Source organism: Chanodichthys erythropterus, chromosome 20 (assembly GCF_024489055.1).
Source record: "Chanodichthys erythropterus isolate Z2021 chromosome 20, ASM2448905v1, whole genome shotgun sequence".
NCBI lineage: Eukaryota > Metazoa > Chordata > Actinopteri > Cypriniformes > Xenocyprididae > Chanodichthys > Chanodichthys erythropterus.
This window is the reverse complement of record NC_090240.1, coordinates 303,069-325,447: the sequence shown is the minus strand read 5'-3', so window position 1 is coordinate 325,447 and position 22,379 is coordinate 303,069. Positions and strand designations below refer to the sequence as shown.

At 46.9% G+C, this 22,379-nt stretch overlaps 9 non-coding genes and 1 pseudogene across 9 annotated transcripts; all 10 read left to right on the top strand.

Annotated features, from left to right (window-relative positions):
• The first annotated feature begins 242 nt into the window (after positions 1-242).
• On the top strand, positions 243-433 carry LOC137010100 (U2 spliceosomal RNA). The gene has a single exon (XR_010893178.1). It is a non-coding gene; the product is annotated as a U2 spliceosomal RNA (small nuclear RNA).
• Positions 434-2,529: 2,096 nt separating this feature from the next.
• Positions 2,530-2,693, top strand: LOC137009904 (U1 spliceosomal RNA). Its single transcript, XR_010892992.1, has one exon. It is a non-coding gene; the product is annotated as a U1 spliceosomal RNA (small nuclear RNA).
• Positions 2,694-3,557: 864 nt separating this feature from the next.
• LOC137010099 (U2 spliceosomal RNA) lies at positions 3,558-3,748 on the top strand. The gene has a single exon (XR_010893177.1). It is a non-coding gene; the product is annotated as a U2 spliceosomal RNA (small nuclear RNA).
• Positions 3,749-5,843: 2,095 nt separating this feature from the next.
• LOC137009903 (U1 spliceosomal RNA) lies at positions 5,844-6,007 on the top strand. Its single transcript, XR_010892991.1, has one exon. It is a non-coding gene; the product is annotated as a U1 spliceosomal RNA (small nuclear RNA).
• A 6,427-nt stretch (positions 6,008-12,434) lies between these two features.
• LOC137010219 (U2 spliceosomal RNA) lies at positions 12,435-12,614 on the top strand (annotated as a pseudogene).
• A 2,095-nt stretch (positions 12,615-14,709) lies between these two features.
• On the top strand, positions 14,710-14,873 carry LOC137009902 (U1 spliceosomal RNA). Its single transcript, XR_010892990.1, has one exon. It is a non-coding gene; the product is annotated as a U1 spliceosomal RNA (small nuclear RNA).
• An 865-nt stretch (positions 14,874-15,738) lies between these two features.
• On the top strand, positions 15,739-15,929 carry LOC137010098 (U2 spliceosomal RNA). Its single transcript, XR_010893176.1, has one exon. It is a non-coding gene; the product is annotated as a U2 spliceosomal RNA (small nuclear RNA).
• Positions 15,930-18,025: 2,096 nt separating this feature from the next.
• Positions 18,026-18,189, top strand: LOC137009901 (U1 spliceosomal RNA). Its single transcript, XR_010892989.1, has one exon. It is a non-coding gene; the product is annotated as a U1 spliceosomal RNA (small nuclear RNA).
• Positions 18,190-19,052: 863 nt separating this feature from the next.
• On the top strand, positions 19,053-19,243 carry LOC137010097 (U2 spliceosomal RNA). The gene has a single exon (XR_010893175.1). It is a non-coding gene; the product is annotated as a U2 spliceosomal RNA (small nuclear RNA).
• Positions 19,244-21,337: 2,094 nt separating this feature from the next.
• LOC137009900 (U1 spliceosomal RNA) lies at positions 21,338-21,501 on the top strand. Its single transcript, XR_010892988.1, has one exon. It is a non-coding gene; the product is annotated as a U1 spliceosomal RNA (small nuclear RNA).
• The last annotated feature ends 878 nt before the right edge of the window (positions 21,502-22,379 follow it).

The window sequence follows — 22,379 nt, the reverse complement described above, 5'->3', positions numbered from 1 at the left end:
TTTTTTCCCCCCTCCTGATCAAGAACGACCTAGGGAGTCCAGAGAATTGTACTGCGGTGCTTTTGTGGAGGTCGATGGAAAAACCTAGGACCAGTTCGCGAAAGCAGGTTGTTTCAAATCATCTCCACTATTTAACAAACGATCTGATCGACAGCAGTGGTCCTAGAGGCAAAGTACGAAACCCACCGCGGCCCAGATGGGCGTCGCCTTTGCCGGCTCTGCCCCCACTGCTTGGCAACGGCATCGCTTCTCGGCCTTTTGGCTAAGATCAAGTGTAGTATCTGTTCTTATCAGTTTAATATCTGATACGTCCCCTATCTGGGGACTACATATTAAATGGATTTTTGGCTCATGGAGCCGGAACCGGGGCTTGCTCCGTCCACTCCACGCATCGACCTGGTATTGCAGTGTCTCCAGGAACGGTGTGCTTCCCCTTTTGGGGGACTGCAAATCGTTGTGGTTAATAGCAGAGGGAATGTCGCTGGAGCTTCACAAGGAGTCTCTATGTACCTGCGGTGGGGTGGCTGGCAGGGTGGCACCGTCTCGCACCCTTATGAAACGGTCGCCGTTGTTCCAAAGCAGCGGTTCCCAAACCAGCACTGCACGTCTTGAATGTCACTCTTGTCTGATGCGCCCGTCTGAGGTCTTGGAGTCTTTACCAACGAGCTGATGAGTTGGATCGGGTGTGTTTGATCAGGGAGACATCTAATCAAACACGCCTGACTGATGGGAACCACTGGTCTAAAGGACCGCAGCTCGTGTACAGGTGCTGGTCATATAATTAGAATGTCATCAAAAAGTTGATTTATTTCACTAATTCCTTTCAAAAAGTGAAACTTGTATATATCATATTCATTCATTACACACAGACTGAGAGGTTTCACATGTTTATTTCTTTTCATTTTGATGAGTATAGCTGACAACTATGGAAAATCCCAAAGTCACTATCTCAGAAAATTAGAATATTGTGAAAAGGTTCAATATTGAAGACACCTGGTGCCACACACTCTTATCAGCTAATTAACTCAAAACACCTGCAAAGGCCTTTAAATGGTCTCTCAGTCTAGTTCTGTAGGCTACACAGTCATGGGGAAGACTGCTGACTTGACAGTTGTCCAAAAGACGACCACTGACACCTTGCACAAGGAGGCCAAGACACAAAAGGTCATTGCAAAAGAGGCTGGCTGTTCGCAGAGCTCTGTGTCCAAGCACATTAATAGAGAGGCGAAGGGAAGGAAAAGATGTGGTAGAAAAAAAGTGTACTAGCAATAGGGATAACCGCACCCTGGAGAGGACTGTGAAACAGAACCCATTCAAAAATGTGGGGGAGATTCACAAAGAGTGGACTGCAGCTGGAGTCAGTGCTTCAAGAACCCCTACGCACAGACGTATGCAAGACATGGTTTTCAGCTGTCTCGTTCCTTGTGTCAAGCCACTCTTGAACAACAGACAGCGTCAGAGGCGCCTCGACAAAAAGGACTGGACTGCTGCTGAGTGGTCCAAAGTTACGTTCTCTGATGAAAGTCAATTTGGCATTTCCTTTGGAAATCGGGGTCCCAGAGTCTGGAGGAAGAGAGGAGAGGCACACAATCCACGTCGCTTGAGGGCCAGCCTAAAGTTTCCACAGTCAGTGATGGTTTGGGGTGCCATGTCATCTGCTGGTGTTGGCCCACTGTGTTTTCTGAGGTCCAAGGTCAACGCAGCCGTATACCAGGAAGTTTTAGAGCACTTCATGCTTCCTGCTGCTGACCAACTTTATGGAGATGCAGATTTCATTTCCCAACAGGACTTGGCACCTGCACACAGTGCCAAAGCTACCAGTACCCGGTTTAAGGACCATGGTATCCCTGTTCTTAATTGGCCAGCAAACTCGCCTGACCTTAACCCCATAGAAAATCTACGGGGTATTGTGAAGAGGAAGATGCCATATGCCAGACCCAACAATTAAGAAGAGCTGAAGGCCACTATCAGAGCAACCTGGGCTCTCATAACACCTGAGCAGTGCCACAGACCGATCGACTCCATGCCACGCCGCATTGCTGCAGTAATTCAGGCAAAAGGAGCCCCAACTAAGTATTGAGTGCTGCACACGCTCATACTTTTCATGTTTATAGTTTTCAGTTGGCCAAGATTTCTAAAAATCCTTTCTTTGTATTGGTCTTAAGTAATATTCTAAATTTGCTGAGATACCGGATTTGGGATTTTCCTTAGTTGTCAGTTATAATCATCAAAATTAAAAGAAATAAACATTTGAAATATATCAGTCTGTGTGCAATGTACATAATATACAAGTTTGACTTTTTGAAAGGAATTAGTGAAAGAAATCAACTTTTTGATGACATTCTAATCATACGACCAGCACCTGTAGGTGCTTGGCAGTTTGCCGGCTTGAAGGCATGGTCACGGAAATCGCAGTCAAGTAATGGAAGGGACACGCCCTTCCTTTGCTTGGGGTGGGGGAGGGGGGTCACCGTTGATGAGGACGGCAAAGAGGGATAGGGTAGCCTCTGACTGGAGGCCTGGGGACTCATACTTACCTGGCAGGGGAGACACCATGATCAGGAAGGTGGTTCACCCAGGGCGAGGCTCGGCCATTGCACTCCGGTTGTGCTGACCCCTGCGAATTCCCCAAATGTGGGAATCTCGACTGCATAATTTATGGTAGTGGGGGACTGCGTTCGCGCTCTCCCCTGGACATACTGGTTGAAAGAAGATTAGGTGGTGCCGAGAGAACCTGTGGTTTCTAACAGTCGTAGCGTTGTCTGTGGCTCCGTGTGTGTTTGCACGCCCCTTTTATGGAATCGGGTGTTGCGTGCGCTCGCCTGGTTTCGCAAAGTTCTGAGTTTTCCTTCAGGGACGACAGGCTTTTGGGGGCACTCGACCACGGCCGTTTTCTAAATGACCCCGTGGTCGCTATTGTCACGACCGGCTCAAAGCCGTGACAAATGAAACGGAGGACATAGGCAGCTTGGTAGGTTGCAACGAAAAGAGATTTATCAGCATAAATAAGAAAATATATGAAACAAGAAATCAACAAAACCAAACACAATTTCTGTCAGACACATCAATAACCAAACATCAGACAGAACCACATTTAAATGAATAAGGAACTCAAAATAAACAAAGACCAAAATCAAAACCAAAGCACCCAGGAGCAAGCAACACACCACGCCAAACAAAGCCCAAGCTTTATAGAGGGAAGCACGGGTGTACATGGTTCACTTGATGAGTCTCCCAGCCACACCCACTGGCCGGCCGTAGCAGGAAGAACGAGGGACTCGTCACACTATCCAAATGTTAAAGTTGAGCTTTTTTTTTCCCCCCCCCTCCTGATCAAGAACGACCTAGGGAGTCCAGAGAATTGTACTGCGGTGCTTTTGTGGAGGTCGATGGAAAAACCTAGGACCAGTTCGCGAAAGCAGGTTGTTTCAAATCATCTCCACTATTTAACAAACGATCTGATCGACAGCAGTGGTCCTAGAGGCAAAGTACGAAACCCACCGCGGCCCAGATGGGCGTCGCCTTTGCCGGCTCTGCCCCCACTGCTTGGCAACGGCATCGCTTCTCGGCCTTTTGGCTAAGATCAAGTGTAGTATCTGTTCTTATCAGTTTAATATCTGATACGTCCCCTATCTGGGGACTACATATTAAATGGATTTTTGGCTCATGGAGCCGGAACCGGGGCTTGCTCCGTCCACTCCACGCATCGACCTGGTATTGCAGTGTCTCCAGGAACGGTGTGCTTCCCCTTTTGGGGGACTGCAAATCGTTGTGGTTAATAGCAGAGGGAATGTCGCTGGAGCTTCACAAGGAGTCTCTATGTACCTGCGGTGGGGTGGCTGGCAGGGTGGCACCGTCTCGCACCCTTATGAAACGGTCGCCGTTGTTCCAAAGCAGCGGTTCCCAAACCAGCACTGCACGTCTTGAATGTCACTCTTGTCTGATGCGCCCGTCTGAGGTCTTGGAGTCTTTACCAACGAGCTGATGAGTTGGATCGGGTGTGTTTGATCAGGGAGACATCTAATCAAACACGCCTGACTGATGGGAACCACTGGTCTAAAGGACCGCAGCTCGTGTACAGGTGCTGGTCATATAATTAGAATGTCATCAAAAAGTTGATTTATTTCACTAATTCCTTTCAAAAAGTGAAACTTGTATATATCATATTCATTCATTACACACAGACTGAGAGGTTTCACATGTTTATTTCTTTTCATTTTGATGAGTATAGCTGACAACTATGGAAAATCCCAAAGTCACTATCTCAGAAAATTAGAATATTGTGAAAAGGTTCAATATTGAAGACACCTGGTGCCACACACTCTTATCAGCTAATTAACTCAAAACACCTGCAAAGGCCTTTAAATGGTCTCTCAGTCTAGTTCTGTAGGCTACACAGTCATGGGGAAGACTGCTGACTTGACAGTTGTCCAAAAGACGACCACTGACACCTTGCACAAGGAGGCCAAGACACAAAAGGTCATTGCAAAAGAGGCTGGCTGTTCGCAGAGCTCTGTGTCCAAGCACATTAATAGAGAGGCGAAGGGAAGGAAAAGATGTGGTAGAAAAAAAAGTGTACTAGCAATAGGGATAACCGCACCCTGGAGAGGACTGTGAAACAGAACCCATTCAAAAATGTGGGGGAGATTCACAAAGAGTGGACTGCAGCTGGAGTCAGTGCTTCAAGAACCCCTACGCACAGACGTATGCAAGACATGGTTTTCAGCTGTCTCGTTCCTTGTGTCAAGCCACTCTTGAACAACAGACAGCGTCAGAGGCGCCTCGACAAAAGGACTGGACTGCTGCTGAGTGGTCCAAAGTTACGTTCTCTGATGAAAGTCAATTTGGCATTTCCTTTGGAAATCGGGGTCCCAGAGTCTGGAGGAAGAGAGGAGAGGCACACAATCCACGTCGCTTGAGGGCCAGCCTAAAGTTTCCACAGTCAGTGATGGTTTGGGGTGCCATGTCATCTGCTGGTGTTGGCCCACTGTGTTTTCTGAGGTCCAAGGTCAACGCAGCCGTATACCAGGAAGTTTTAGAGCACTTCATGCTTCCTGCTGCTGACCAACTTTATGGAGATGCAGATTTCATTTCCCAACAGGACTTGGCACCTGCACACAGTGCCAAAGCTACCAGTACCCGGTTTAAGGACCATGGTATCCCTGTTCTTAATTGGCCAGCAAACTCGCCTGACCTTAACCCCATAGAAAATCTACGGGGTATTGTGAAGAGGAAGATGCCATATGCCAGACCCAACAATTAAGAAGAGCTGAAGGCCACTATCAGAGCAACCTGGGCTCTCATAACACCTGAGCAGTGCCACAGACCGATCGACTCCATGCCACGCCGCATTGCTGCAGTAATTCAGGCAAAAGGAGCCCCAACTAAGTATTGAGTGCTGCACACGCTCATACTTTTCATGTTTATAGTTTTCAGTTGGCCAAGATTTCTAAAAATCCTTTCTTTGTATTGGTCTTAAGTAATATTCTAAATTTGCTGAGATACCGGATTTGGGATTTTCCTTAGTTGTCAGTTATAATCATCAAAATTAAAAGAAATAAACATTTGAAATATATCAGTCTGTGTGCAATGTACATAATATACAAGTTTGACTTTTTGAAAGGAATTAGTGAAAGAAATCAACTTTTTGATGACATTCTAATCATACGACCAGCACCTGTAGGTGCTTGGCAGTTTGCCGGCTTGAAGGCATGGTCACGGAAATCGCAGTCAAGTAATGGAAGGGACACGCCCTTCCTTTGCTTGGGGTGGGGGAGGGGGTCACCGTTGATGAGGACGGCAAAGAGGGATAGGGTAGCCTCTGACTGGAGGCCTGGGGACTCATACTTACCTGGCAGGGGAGACACCATGATCAGGAAGGTGGTTCACCCAGGGCGAGGCTCGGCCATTGCACTCCGGTTGTGCTGACCCCTGCGAATTCCCCAAATGTGGGAATCTCGACTGCATAATTTATGGTAGTGGGGGACTGCGTTCGCGCTCTCCCCTGGACATACTGGTTGAAAGAAGATTAGGTGGTGCCGAGAGAACCTGTGGTTTCTAACAGTCGTAGCGTTGTCTGTGGCTCCGTGTGTGTTTGCACGCCCCTTTTATGGAATCGGGTGTTGCGTGCGCTCGCCTGGTTTCGCAAAGTTCTGAGTTTTCCTTCAGGGACGACAGGCTTTTGGGGGCACTCGACCACGGCCGTTTTCTAAATGACCCCGTGGTCGCTAGTGTCACGACCGGCTCAAAGCCGTGACAAATGAAACGGAGGACATAGGCAGCTTGGTAGGTTGCAACGAAAAGAGATTTATCAGCATAAATAAGAAAATATATGAAACCAGAAATCAACAAAACCAAACACAATTTCTGTCAGACACATCAATAACCAAACATCAGACAGAACCACATTTAAATGAATAAGGAACTCAAAATAAACAAAGACCAAAATCAAAACCAAAGCACCCAGGAGCAAGCAACACACCACGCCAAACAAAGCCCAAGCTTTATAGAGGGAAGCACGGGTGTACATGGTTCACTTGATGAGTCTCCCAGCCACACCCACTGGCCGGCCGTAGCAGGAAGAACGAGGGACTCGTCACACTATCCAAATGTTAAAGTTGAGCTTTTTTTTTTCCCCACACTCCTGATCAAGAACGACCTAGGGAGTCCAGAGAATTGTACTGCGGTGCTTTTGTGGAGGTCGATGGAAAAACCTAGGACCAGTTCGCGAAAGCAGGTTGTTTCAAATCATCTCCACTATTTAACAAACGATCTGATCGACAGCAGTGGTCCTAGAGGCAAAGTACGAAACCCACCGCGGCCCAGATGGGCGTCGCCTTTGCCGGCTCTGCCCCCACTGCTTGGCAACGGCATCGCTTCTCGGCCTTTTGGCTAAGATCAAGTGTCTGGTTGGACGGTTGAGACTGCGATCGCCTCTTGGAGGTTACTTGGCTCGAGATCTTTTATATCCCGAGTCGCACAACTTTTGAGAGGTATATTGAAATCTGCTGCTACTGTTTTTGCGAACAAGCTGTTTTAAGGTAAGGTCCTTTAGTTATTTATTTGGTTATTTATTTGGTAATGTATTTATTGTTGTTTTAAGGTTTGTTTTAGGCTGTTGGTGTCTCCATCATGTCGGCTGCCCGTGCCGGCGTGCGGAGGCACCACAGCGTTCGCTTTTATTTAGGGAGGTTGAGGGGAAGCTCCTGGGAATGTCCCGCATGGACTTTTCCAGGAAGCTGATCCAAAAGACCTTAGCTTTTAAATGTGATGATTTAAATTGTATTGATGACTCTGCCTCAGAACAAAGGATTTGATGTAAGTTTTAAAACTGCTGCCCTTCTTAATGACTTTTGGCAAAGGTTTGATTCAGTTAAAGCCCAGTTCTCCATGTTCACTGTGGAGAAACTATCGGATAACACACTTAAAACTGTGATTGTCAGGATGTTTAATGAAACAGTGACTGGAGATGATATTTGTGTCTGGTTGGGTAGATTTTGCACTGTTCGAGGCCAGCCTGTCAAAGTGTTAGATGAAGATGGCATCTGGACATGCTCCTGGCGAATTCCCATTAAACAATGGGAAGACGCTGGGGGCTACCAGGGCCTGAAACATCTGCCTTCCATGATTGTGCTTGGAGAGAACAGAGGCTACATACATTATCAAGGAATGCCTAAACTGTGCAGGAAGTGTGGCAGAGTTGGGCATCTCGCTGAAGCATGCCAAGAGTTAGTATGTGGGAAGTGTAGAGAAATTGGTCACAGTTTTGATGATTGTACCAATGGCAGACGGTGCAATCTTTGTGGAGAAACAAACCATCTCTACAGAGACTGCCCTAAGAGTTTTGCCAACAAGTTGAAAGGAAACAAGATGGCCGCCCCACAAAAAGAGGAAATGGAGGAACAAAGAGACAAGGAGGCGGGGCCTGAGGTTTTGGCGGGAAATTTGAATTTCCAGCCAACCTCAGGGACTGGACAGGAAGGAGGAAGTGGGGCGGCCAAAGAGGCAAAGTCAGACATGGTGGGAGAGGAAGTCCCCTCCTCCCCTGACAGAAAAGTCCAAGAAACAGAGAGTGAGGAGGAGACCGATTCCTCCCTCAACACCGTTTCTGAGATAAGTATGCCATCAAGTGGGAGTGAGACTGATTGTACACTCCCAAATGCTCAGGTGCAGAAAAGGCCTGCGGGATCTCCTCTGTCACATACAGAGGAGAAACAGCTGAGGGTAACGCATCATCCAGATAGTTCCCCCTCGGAAGATCTGGATCGTATGTGGCCCTCAGAATCCCCCAATGAAGTGTCCTTTTTGCACATAAAGCTAAGAACATCGACACCGAAAGAGTCACAAGAGTTTCCCTCTGTGGCTCTTGAGGAATCAGGCACTTGCCCTCCTGATCCCGGGCCCCCTGGGTTAAGATAGGAGCTAGTGACACAGTTCAACACATGATTTTAATCCGTTTTTAATGTTCTGCCTCTGTAATTCTGTTTCCCTTTTAATCTCAAGACAAAAGATAAGTTTGTATTTTTAACCATACTGCTCATGGCTCTCACTATCTCCACAATCAATGTGAGAAGTGTGAAGAGCAAAATACGAGCACAGAGCGTGTTATCCTTTTTAAAGTCTTTTAAGTCAGATGTCGTTTTATTACAAGAATGTGCTTTACCTTTTTTAACAAGTTACAGGAGGTGGGAGGAGTTGTGGACTCAAGGCCCTTCCATTTGGAGTGGGTCAAATTCTAACAAGAACGATGGTGTTGCAATTTTAATTAATAACCCCCATATCTTGGTGAAGGGTAGCACAGTGGTGAGAGACGGGCGGGCAACTCTTGCAAAACTGACTTTTTTAGGTAGAGATTTTAATGTTCTTAATGTATATGGTTTTACAGAAAAAAACGAGAGGTATGAACTTTTAGAAGACTTGCAGCCCCACATGCTAGGCAGAGTCCCCTTAGTTGTGGCAGGGGATTTTAATTGTGTTTTAACTCAGAAAGACAGGAAAAGGGCAACAGAGGATTTTAGGGTGGACAAGACATCGGTTTTATTACAAGGTTTAGTCAAAGATTTTAAATTAGTTGACTGTTTTAGAACAATGCATCAAAGAGAGGCGGGCTACACCTGGTTTAATGGTGATGGTACCAGAGCCTCTCGAATAGACTATGTTTTTACACGTGACTTCCCGCCAACCGATGCTAGATTAACCCCCCTCTTTTTTTCAGATCACTCCATGCTGTCCTGCACTCTATCACTTCCTGTTGGTGTGACGGTAGGTGGAGGTTTGTGGAAGCTAAACTGCTCCCTGTTAGAGGATGAGGAGGTAGTTAGAAAATACAGGGAGCAGTTTAGCCAATGGCAAACTCTCCAAGACTTCTATGAGACACGAGCACAATGGTGGGAGATGGTTAAAGGACGGACAAAAGAGTTTTTTAGTAAGATAGGGAAGGAAAAAAAGAAAAAGGAAGAAAACCGCATGATGGGGCTGCAGAAGCGATTACAGAGGTATTTTAATCTTTTTAATAATGGTTTTGATTTTAGTGAAGAAATAAAAGAAGTAAAAAGAGAAATGTCAACCTGTTCTATCCGAATAAAAAACAAAGGAATTATTTTAAGAAGTAAAGAAAGAGATATTGAGGAAGGTGAAAAATGTACCAGGTACTTTTTTAAAAAGGTCATAACGCGGGGAGGGGCAATCACAACTTTAAAAACTTTTGGAGGGAGGGAGTCAAACACGACAAAGGAAATTTTAAATGAAATAGAAACATTTTTATGAGGACTTATACAGTATTAAGGGAACAAACAGTGAGATTTTAAAAGAAGTGTTGTCTTTTATAGAGAAAAAGTTGGAGGGACAACACACGCTTTTATCCCAAGATTTTACTATTTTAGAAATGCAAGAAGCTCTTAGAGGTTTTAAGCGGGGAAAATCCCCAGGACTAGACGGACTACCCCTAGAGTTTTATGTGACGTTTTGGGATATTTTAGCACACGACTTACTCACAGTTTTTAAAGAGTTTGACACACTCGACAGACTCCCTGACAGCTTTAGAATAGGGATAGTGACGCTTCTGGGGAAAAAAGGAGACAAGACTGACTTAAAGAATTGGCGACCTATTTCTCTTTTAAATGTTGACTGCAAACTTTTTAGTAAAATTTTAGCCAAACGAATGTCGACTGTTTTAGAAGACGTGATCCACCCGGATCAAGCCTGTGCCGTACCAGGGAGGAAGATAACAGACAGCCTAGTGTTGATTAGAGACTCCATCTGTTATGCGAGAGACAGAAATATTCGGCTAGTGGTGCTAAATTTAGACTTTGAAAAAGCATTTGACCGAGTCTCGCACCAGTACCTTTTTCAGGTACTGCAAAAAATGGGGTTTCCAGAGAGATTTATAGCCTGGGTGGGACTGCTGTACAAGGGAACAGTCAGCAAAATCCTTGTAAACGGGCATCTTTCCAAATCTGTGAATATCCACAGTGGTGTCCGTCAAGGATGTCCTTTATCTCCTCTTTTGTATGTGGCTTGTATTGAGCCACTGGCACAGATCTTGAGAAGGGATAAATGGATCAAAGGACTGGACGTGCCTGGGACGGGTGGACTGACGGCGACCTGTGTTTTATACATGGACGACGTAACTCTTTTAGCCACGGACGTTTTATCCATACGAAGAGCTTTGGACTTGACTGACTGGTACGGTCGGGCCTCGGGCGCTAAGCTTAACAGGAACAAGTCCGAGGCCCAGCTCTTCGGGCCGTGGGGAGACATAGACACAGGTGAACTCGACTTGACTTTTAAAGACAACGATTTTAAAGTTTTAGGAGTAAAATTTGACAGCGAGGGTGGAGGACGGGGAAACTGGACTGACATGTTAGGGAAAGTTAGGCAAAGACTGGGGTTTTGGGGACTAAGACAGTTGACGTTTGAGGGCAAGGTTTTAATTTTTAAATCTGTGATTTTACCTCTAATTTTACTTGTCTGTTCTGTTTTTAGTCCCCCTCGGCGATTCCTTGCGGAGCTGGAGAGGGCGGTGTTTTATTTCCTGTGGGGGTCTAAGTGGGAGCGCCTGAAGAGGGAGATCGTGAAGAAAAGGCCAGAGAATGGTGGAAAAGGCCTCCCAGACCCCCACCTGTTTTTAGGCAGCCGCTTCACCGCCCTGCACATTAGTTATGCCATGACCCCATCCAAAGAAAACAAGACGGCTGCAATGGCGCGATTTTGGATGGGGTCTTACCTAAGAACATTGAAAATTTTACCAGTGGACTTGAAAACCCCAGTGTCTTTTAACTTGCCTAAAGAGTACAGTTTTATAAAAAAGTTTTTAAAGAAATACTTTTTAGAAAGTGAAGATGTCACCATTTTAACTAATCACAAGCATCTTTGATCTCTCTTGTGCAGGACCGGGAACCGGTGAGTCCAGTTCCAGGCCTCACATTACGTGAGGCCAAACAAGTTTGGAGGAACGCTGCTCACCCCGCTCTCCAGAACAGGCACAAGGACTTATCGTGGATGGTGGCTCATGAGATCCTCCCGGTCAGGGCAGTTATGCACTCCAGAAGCATGGCCAAAAACCCCACCTGCCCTCGGTCCGGCTGCAATTCCCCGGAGACCGTCCACCACCTGCTCTGGGAGTGCGGCGCTGCGCGGGACCTGTGGGCCAAAACCGGCCCCCTGTATTTCCCGTGCCTACCAGCGGGTGGGGCCCAGTTCGGGTACCAGCTCGCCATCCTTGGGGTGGGCCGGGGCTTGAAGGACTTGACGGCACAGAAATTCACCTCGCTCTGGCTCACCCTCAATGTCATCAAGGATGCCATCTGGGCCACCAGAAACCTGCTGGTAGGGAAGGGCGTTACGGTGACCCTCCATGCATGCGAGCTAAAGGATAACATCAATGCTGCAGGGTGTACCGGACGACGATATTCGGACGGGGGGGCCGGGGTCGCACGGAGAGGGTCCCGGCCGCCAACAGCCCTGGCCGCCCGTAGATGCACCCTCACCAATCTGGCTACGGGAACAGCGGGCCAGCGGGCCGGAGGAGAGGGGATCTCCGCTGAGCCCATGAAGTGGCATCTCACGTGCCTGTTCTGGAGAGTGGGGTGAATGGACTAATTCTTGCTAAGGACTCACCCCCGGTTTTGCACAACAGAGGACTTTTAAAGGCTATTAATTGTTGTTTTTATTGTGTTTTATCAAATGAAATTGGATTTTATTAGAGAAAAAAGAACGAGATGCTTGTTTTAAATTTTGTATTTTACTTTTAAGATGCCCACACATTTTAACACACACACAAAATGGACTTGAAACAAACAAGACAAAACACAATGGCTGACGTTACTTATTATTGTGTCACCTCCGTTTTAAAAAAAAAAAAAAAAAAAAATGTGTGGAACTGAGTATGTTTTAAAATGTGTGTGAAAAAGTGAAAGATTGAAAATGGTGACAATAAAACTTTTCAAAAAAAAAAAAAAAAATCTGTTCTTATCAGTTTAATATCTGATACGTCCCCTATCTGGGGACTACATATTAAATGGATTTTTGGCTCATGGAGCCGGAACCGGGGCTTGCTCCGTCCACTCCACGCATCGACCTGGTATTGCAGTGTCTCCAGGAACGGTGTGCTTCCCCTTTTGGGGGACTGCAAATCGTTGTGGTTAATAGCAGAGGGAATGTCGCTGGAGCTTCACAAGGAGTCTCTATGTACCTGCGGTGGGGTGGCTGGCAGGGTGGCACCGTCTCGCACCCTTATGAAACGGTCGCCGTTGTTCCAAAGCAGCGGTTCCCAAACCAGCACTGCACGTCTTGAATGTCACTCTTGTCTGATGCGCCCGTCTGAGGTCTTGGAGTCTTTACCAACGAGCTGATGAGTTGGATCGGGTGTGTTTGATCAGGGAGACATCTAATCAAACACGCCTGACTGATGGGAACCACTGGTCTAAAGGACCGCAGCTCGTGTACAGGTGCTGGTCATATAATTAGAATGTCATCAAAAAGTTGATTTATTTCACTAATTCCTTTCAAAAAGTGAAACTTGTATATATCATATTCATTCATTACACACAGACTGAGAGGTTTCACATGTTTATTTCTTTTCATTTTGATGAGTATAGCTGACAACTATGGAAAATCCCAAAGTCACTATCTCAGAAAATTAGAATATTGTGAAAAGGTTCAATATTGAAGACACCTGGTGCCACACACTCTTATCAGCTAATTAACTCAAAACACCTGCAAAGGCCTTTAAATGGTCTCTCAGTCTAGTTCTGTAGGCTACACAGTCATGGGGAAGACTGCTGACTTGACAGTTGTCCAAAAGACGACCACTGACACCTTGCACAAGGAGGCCAAGACACAAAAGGTCATTGCAAAAGAGGCTGGCTGTTCGCAGAGCTCTGTGTCCAAGCACATTAATAGAGAGGCGAAGGGAAGGAAAAGATGTGGTAGAAAAAAAGTGTACTAGCAATAGGGATAACCGCACCCTGGAGAGGACTGTGAAACAGAACCCATTCAAAAATGTGGGGGAGATTCACAAAGAGTGGACTGCAGCTGGAGTCAGTGCTTCAAGAACCCCTACGCACAGACGTATGCAAGACATGGTTTTCAGCTGTCTCGTTCCTTGTGTCAAGCCACTCTTGAACAACAGACAGCGTCAGAGGCGCCTCGACAAAAAGGACTGGACTGCTGCTGAGTGGTCCAAAGTTACGTTCTCTGATGAAAGTCAATTTGGCATTTCCTTTGGAAATCGGGGTCCCAGAGTCTGGAGGAAGAGAGGAGAGGCACACAATCCACGTCGCTTGAGGGCCAGCCTAAAGTTTCCACAGTCAGTGATGGTTTGGGGTGCCATGTCATCTGCTGGTGTTGGCCCACTGTGTTTTCTGAGGTCCAAGGTCAACGCAGCCGTATACCAGGAAGTTTTAGAGCACTTCATGCTTCCTGCTGCTGACCAACTTTATGGAGATGCAGATTTCATTTCCCAACAGGACTTGGCACCTGCACACAGTGCCAAAGCTACCAGTACCCGGTTTAAGGACCATGGTATCCCTGTTCTTAATTGGCCAGCAAACTCGCCTGACCTTAACCCCATAGAAAATCTACGGGGTATTGTGAAGAGGAAGATGCCATATGCCAGACCCAACAATTAAGAAGAGCTGAAGGCCACTATCAGAGCAACCTGGGCTCTCATAACACCTGAGCAGTGCCACAGACCGATCGACTCCATGCCACGCCGCATTGCTGCAGTAATTCAGGCAAAAGGAGCCCCAACTAAGTATTGAGTGCTGCACACGCTCATACTTTTCATGTTTATAGTTTTCAGTTGGCCAAGATTTCTAAAAATCCTTTCTTTGTATTGGTCTTAAGTAATATTCTAAATTTGCTGAGATACCGGATTTGGGATTTTCCTTAGTTGTCAGTTATAATCATCAAAATTAAAAGAAATAAACATTTGAAATATATCAGTCTGTGTGCAATGTACATAATATACAAGTTTGACTTTTTGAAAGGAATTAGTGAAAGAAATCAACTTTTTGATGACATTCTAATCATACGACCAGCACCTGTAGGTGCTTGGCAGTTTGCCGGCTTGAAGGCATGGTCACGGAAATCGCAGTCAAGTAATGGAAGGGACACGCCCTTCCTTTGCTTGGGGTGGGGGAGGGGGTCACCGTTGATGAGGACGGCAAAGAGGGATAGGGTAGCCTCTGACTGGAGGCCTGGGGACTCATACTTACCTGGCAGGGGAGACACCATGATCAGGAAGGTGGTTCACCCAGGGCGAGGCTCGGCCATTGCACTCCGGTTGTGCTGACCCCTGCGAATTCCCCAAATGTGGGAATCTCGACTGCATAATTTATGGTAGTGGGGGACTGCGTTCGCGCTCTCCCCTGGACATACTGGTTGAAAGAAGATTAGGTGGTGCCGAGAGAACCTGTGGTTTCTAACAGTCGTAGCGTTGTCTGTGGCTCCGTGTGTGTTTGCACGCCCCTTTTATGGAATCGGGTGTTGCGTGCGCTCGCCTGGTTTCGCAAAGTTCTGAGTTTTCCTTCAGGGACGACAGGCTTTTGGGGGCACTCGACCATGGCCGTTTTCTAAATGACCCCGTGGTCGCTAGTGTCACGACCGGCTCAAAGCCGTGACAAATGAAACGGAGGACATAGGCAGCTTGGTAGGTTGCAACGAAAAGAGATTTATCAGCATAAATAAGAAAATATATGAAACCAGAAATCAACAAAACCAAACACAATTTCTGTCAGACACATCAATAACCAAACATCATACAGAACCACATTTAAATGAATAAGGAACTCAAAATAAACAAAGACCAAAATCAAAACCAAAGCACCCAGGAGCAAGCAACACACCACGCCAAACAAAGCCCAAGCTTTATAGAGGGAAGCACGGGTGTACATGGTTCACTTGATGAGTCTCCCAGCCACACCCACTGGCCGGCCGTAGCAGGAAGAACGAGGGACTCGTCACACTATCCAAATGTTAAAGTTGAGCTTTTTTTTTTTTCCCCCCCTCCTGATCAAGAACGACCTAGGGAGTCCAGAGAATTGTACTGCGGTGCTTTTGTGGAGGTCGATGGAAAAACCTAGGACCAGTTCGCGAAAGCAGGTTGTTTCAAATCATCTCCACTATTTAACAAACGATCTGATCGACAGCAGTGGTCCTAGAGGCAAAGTACGAAACCCACCGCGGCCCAGATGGGCGTCGCCTTTGCCGGCTCTGCCCCCACTGCTTGGCAACGGCATCGCTTCTCGGCCTTTTGGCTAAGATCAAGTGTAGTATCTGTTCTTATCAGTTTAATATCTGATACGTCCCCTATCTGGGGACTACATATTAAATGGATTTTTGGCTCATGGAGCCGGAACCGGGGCTTGCTCCGTCCACTCCACGCATCGACCTGGTATTGCAGTGTCTCCAGGAACGGTGTGCTTCCCCTTTTGGGGGACTGCAAATCGTTGTGGTTAATAGCAGAGGGAATGTCGCTGGAGCTTCACAAGGAGTCTCTATGTACCTGCGGTGGGGTGGCTGGCAGGGTGGCACCGTCTCGCACCCTTATGAAACGGTCGCCGTTGTTCCAAAGCAGCGGTTCCCAAACCAGCACTGCACGTCTTGAATGTCACTCTTGTCTGATGCGCCCGTCTGAGGTCTTGGAGTCTTTACCAACGAGCTGATGAGTTGGATCGGGTGTGTTTGATCAGGGAGACATCTAATCAAACACGCCTGACTGATGGGAACCACTGGTCTAAAGGACCGCAGCTCGTGTACAGGTGCTGGTCATATAATTAGAATGTCATCAAAAAGTTGATTTATTTCACTAATTCCTTTCAAAAAGTGAAACTTGTATATATCATATTCATTCATTACACACAGACTGAGAGGTTTCACATGTTTATTTCTTTTCATTTTGATGAGTATAGCTGACAACTATGGAAAATCCCAAAGTCACTATCTCAGAAAATTAGAATATTGTGAAAAGGTTCAATATTGAAGACACCTGGTGCCACACACTCTTATCAGCTAATTAACTCAAAACACCTGCAAAGGCCTTTAAATGGTCTCTCAGTCTAGTTCTGTAGGCTACACAGTCATGGGGAAGACTGCTGACTTGACAGTTGTCCAAAAGACGACCACTGACACCTTGCACAAGGAGGCCAAGACACAAAAGGTCATTGCAAAAGAGGCTGGCTGTTCGCAGAGCTCTGTGTCCAAGCACATTAATAGAGAGGCGAAGGGAAGGAAAAGATGTGGTAGAAAAAAAAGTGTACTAGCAATAGGGATAACCGCACCCTGGAGAGGACTGTGAAACAGAACCCATTCAAAAATGTGGGGGAGATTCACAAAGAGTGGACTGCAGCTGGAGTCAGTGCTTCAAGAACCCCTACGCACAGACGTATGCAAGACATGGTTTTCAGCTGTCTCGTTCCTTGTGTCAAGCCACTCTTGAACAACAGACAGCGTCAGAGGCGCCTCGACAAAAAGGACTGGACTGCTGCTGAGTGGTCCAAAGTTACGTTCTCTGATGAAAGTCAATTTGGCATTTCCTTTGGAAATCGGGGTCCCAGAGTCTGGAGGAAGAGAGGAGAGGCACACAATCCACGTCGCTTGAGGGCCAGCCTAAAGTTTCCACAGTCAGTGATGGTTTGGGGTGCCATGTCATCTGCTGGTGTTGGCCCACTGTGTTTTCTGAGGTCCAAGGTCAACGCAGCCGTATACCAGGAAGTTTTAGAGCACTTCATGCTTCCTGCTGCTGACCAACTTTATGGAGATGCAGATTTCATTTCCCAACAGGACTTGGCACCTGCACACAGTGCCAAAGCTACCAGTACCCGGTTTAAGGACCATGGTATCCCTGTTCTTAATTGGCCAGCAAACTCGCCTGACCTTAACCCCATAGAAAATCTACGGGGTATTGTGAAGAGGAAGATGCCATATGCCAGACCCAACAATTAAGAAGAGCTGAAGGCCACTATCAGAGCAACCTGGGCTCTCATAACACCTGAGCAGTGCCACAGACCGATCGACTCCATGCCACGCCGCATTGCTGCAGTAATTCAGGCAAAAGGAGCCCCAACTAAGTATTGAGTGCTGCACACGCTCATACTTTTCATGTTTATAGTTTTCAGTTGGCCAAGATTTCTAAAAATCCTTTCTTTGTATTGGTCTTAAGTAATATTCTAAATTTGCTGAGATACCGGATTTGGGATTTTCCTTAGTTGTCAGTTATAATCATCAAAATTAAAAGAAATAAACATTTGAAATATATCAGTCTGTGTGCAATGTACATAATATACAAGTTTGACTTTTTGAAAGGAATTAGTGAAAGAAATCAACTTTTTGATGACATTCTAATCATACGACCAGCACCTGTAGGTGCTTGGCAGTTTGCCGGCTTGAAGGCATGGTCACGGAAATCGCAGTCAAGTAATGGAAGGGACACGCCCTTCCTTTGCTTGGGGTGGGGGAGGGGGTCACCGTTGATGAGGACGGCAAAGAGGGATAGGGTAGCCTCTGACTGGAGGCCTGGGGACTCATACTTACCTGGCAGGGGAGACACCATGATCAGGAAGGTGGTTCACCCAGGGCGAGGCTCGGCCATTGCACTCCGGTTGTGCTGACCCCTGCGAATTCCCCAAATGTGGGAATCTCGACTGCATAATTTATGGTAGTGGGGGACTGCGTTCGCGCTCTCCCCTGGACATACTGGTTGAAAGAAGATTAGGTGGTGCCGAGAGAACCTGTGGTTTCTAACAGTCGTAGCGTTGTCTGTGGCTCCGTGTGTGTTTGCACGCCCCTTTTATGGAATCGGGTGTTGCGTGCGCTCGCCTGGTTTCGCAAAGTTCTGAGTTTTCCTTCAGGGACGACAGGCTTTTGGGGGCACTCGACCATGGCCGTTTTCTAAATGACCCCGTGGTCGCTAGTGTCACGACCGGCTCAAAGCCGTGACAAATGAAACGGAGGACATAGGCAGCTTGGTAGGTTGCAACGAAAAGAGATTTATCAGCATAAATAAGAAAATATATGAAACCAGAAATCAACAAAACCAAACACAATTTCTGTCAGACACATCAATAACCAAACATCAGACAGAACCACATTTAAATGAATAAGGAACTCAAAATAAACAAAGACCAAAATCAAAACCAAAGCACCCAGGAGCAAGCAACACACCACGCCAAACAAAGCCCAAGCTTTATAGAGGGAAGCACGGGTGTACATGGTTCACTTGATGAGTCTCCCAGCCACACCCACTGGCCGGCCGTAGCAGGAAGAACGAGGGACTCGTCACACTATCCAAATGTTAAAGTTGAGCTTTTTTTTTTTCCCCCCTCCTGATCAAGAACGACCTAGGGAGTCCAGAGAATTGTACTGCGGTGCTTTTGTGGAGGTCGATGGAAAAACCTAGGACCAGTTCGCGAAAGCAGGTTGTTTCAAATCATCTCCACTATTTAACAAACGATCTGATCGACAGCAGTGGTCCTAGAGGCAAAGTACGAAACCCACCGCGGCCCAGATGGGCGTCGCCTTTGCCGGCTCTGCCCCCACTGCTTGGCAACGGCATCGCTTCTCGGCCTTTTGGCTAAGATCAAGTGTAGTATCTGTTCTTATCAGTTTAATATCTGATACGTCCCCTATCTGGGGACTACATATTAAATGGATTTTTGGCTCATGGAGCCGGAACCGGGGCTTGCTCCGTCCACTCCACGCATCGACCTGGTATTGCAGTGTCTCCAGGAACGGTGTGCTTCCCCTTTTGGGGGACTGCAAATCGTTGTGGTTAATAGCAGAGGGAATGTCGCTGGAGCTTCACAAGGAGTCTCTATGTACCTGCGGTGGGGTGGCTGGCAGGGTGGCACCGTCTCGCACCCTTATGAAACGGTCGCCGTTGTTCCAAAGCAGCGGTTCCCAAACCAGCACTGCACGTCTTGAATGTCACTCTTGTCTGATGCGCCCGTCTGAGGTCTTGGAGTCTTTACCAACGAGCTGATGAGTTGGATCGGGTGTGTTTGATCAGGGAGACATCTAATCAAACACGCCTGACTGATGGGAACCACTGGTCTAAAGGACCGCAGCTCGTGTACAGGTGCTGGTCATATAATTAGAATGTCATCAAAAAGTTGATTTATTTCACTAATTCCTTTCAAAAAGTGAAACTTGTATATATCATATTCATTCATTACACACAGACTGAGAGGTTTCACATGTTTATTTCTTTTCATTTTGATGAGTATAGCTGACAACTATGGAAAATCCCAAAGTCACTATCTCAGAAAATTAGAATATTGTGAAAAGGTTCAATATTGAAGACACCTGGTGCCACACACTCTTATCAGCTAATTAACTCAAAACACCTGCAAAGGCCTTTAAATGGTCTCTCAGTCTAGTTCTGTAGGCTACACAGTCATGGGGAAGACTGCTGACTTGACAGTTGTCCAAAAGACGACCACTGACACCTTGCACAAGGAGGCCAAGACACAAAAGGTCATTGCAAAAGAGGCTGGCTGTTCGCAGAGCTCTGTGTCCAAGCACATTAATAGAGAGGCGAAGGGAAGGAAAAGATGTGGTAGAAAAAAGTGTACTAGCAATAGGGATAACCGCACCCTGGAGAGGACTGTGAAACAGAACCCATTCAAAAATGTGGGGGAGATTCACAAAGAGTGGACTGCAGCTGGAGTCAGTGCTTCAAGAACCCCTACGCACAGACGTATGCAAGACATGGTTTTCAGCTGTCTCGTTCCTTGTGTCAAGCCACTCTTGAACAACAGACAGCGTCAGAGGCGCCTCGACAAAAAGGACTGGACTGCTGCTGAGTGGTCCAAAGTTACGTTCTCTGATGAAAGTCAATTTGGCATTTCCTTTGGAAATCGGGGTCCCAGAGTCTGGAGGAAGAGAGGAGAGGCACACAATCCACGTCGCTTGAGGGCCAGCCTAAAGTTTCCACAGTCAGTGATGGTTTGGGGTGCCATGTCATCTGCTGGTGTTGGCCCACTGTGTTTTCTGAGGTCCAAGGTCAACGCAGCCGTATACCAGGAAGTTTTAGAGCACTTCATGCTTCCTGCTGCTGACCAACTTTATGGAGATGCAGATTTCATTTCCCAACAGGACTTGGCACCTGCACACAGTGCCAAAGCTACCAGTACCCGGTTTAAGGACCATGGTATCCCTGTTCTTAATTGGCCAGCAAACTCGCCTGACCTTAACCCCATAGAAAATCTACGGGGTATTGTGAAGAGGAAGATGCCATATGCCAGACCCAACAATTAAGAAGAGCTGAAGGCCACTATCAGAGCAACCTGGGCTCTCATAACACCTGAGCAGTGCCACAGACCGATCGACTCCATGCCACGCCGCATTGCTGCAGTAATTCAGGCAAAAGGAGCCCCAACTAAGTATTGAGTGCTGCACACGCTCATACTTTTCATGTTTATAGTTTTCAGTTGGCCAAGATTTCTAAAAATCCTTTCTTTGTATTGGTCTTAAGTAATATTCTAAATTTGCTGAGATACCGGATTTGGGATTTTCCTTAGTTGTCAGTTATAATCATCAAAATTAAAAGAAATAAACATTTGAAATATATCAGTCTGTGTGCAATGTACATAATATACAAGTTTGACTTTTTGAAAGGAATTAGTGAAAGAAATCAACTTTTTGATGACATTCTAATCATACGACCAGCACCTGTAGGTGCTTGGCAGTTTGCCGGCTTGAAGGCATGGTCACGGAAATCGCAGTCAAGTAATGGAAGGGACACGCCCTTCCTTTGCTTGGGGTGGGGGAGGGGGTCACCGTTGATGAGGACGGCAAAGAGGGATAGGGTAGCCTCTGACTGGAGGCCTGGGGACTCATACTTACCTGGCAGGGGAGACACCATGATCAGGAAGGTGGTTCACCCAGGGCGAGGCTCGGCCATTGCACTCCGGTTGTGCTGACCCCTGCGAATTCCCCAAATGTGGGAATCTCGACTGCATAATTTATGGTAGTGGGGGACTGCGTTCGCGCTCTCCCCTGGACATACTGGTTGAAAGAAGATTAGGTGGTGCCGAGAGAACCTGTGGTTTCTAACAGTCGTAGCGTTGTCTGTGGCTCCGTGTGTGTTTGCACGCCCCTTTTATGGAATCGGGTGTTGCGTGCGCTCGCCTGGTTTCGCAAAGTTCTGAGTTTTCCTTCAGGGACGACAGGCTTTTGGGGGCACTCGACCATGGCCGTTTTCTAAATGACCCCGTGGTCGCTAGTGTCACGACCGGCTCAAAGCCGTGACAAATGAAACGGAGGACATAGGCAGCTTGGTAGGTTGCAACGAAAAGAGATTTATCAGCATAAATAAGAAAATATATGAAACCAGAAATCAACAAAACCAAACACAATTTCTGTCAGACACATCAATAACCAAACATCAGACAGAACCACATTTAAATGAATAAGGAACTCAAAATAAACAAAGACCAAAATCAAAACCAAAGCACCCAGGAGCAAGCAACACACCACGCCAAACAAAGCCCAAGCTTTATAGAGGGAAGCACGGGTGTACATGGTTCACTTGATGAGTCTCCCAGCCACACCCACTGGCCGGCCGTAGCAGGAAGAACGAGGGACTCGTCACACTATCCAAATGTTAAAGTTGAGCTTTTTTTTTTTTCCCCCCCTCCTGATCAAGAACGACCTAGGGAGTCCAGAGAATTGTACTGCGGTGCTTTTGTGGAGGTCGATGGAAAAACCTAGGACCAGTTCGCGAAAGCAGGTTGTTTCAAATCATCTCCACTATTTAACAAACGATCTGATCGACAGCAGTGGTCCTAGAGGCAAAGTACGAAACCCACCGCGGCCCAGATGGGCGTCGCCTTTGCCGGCTCTGCCCCCACTGCTTGGCAACGGCATCGCTTCTCGGC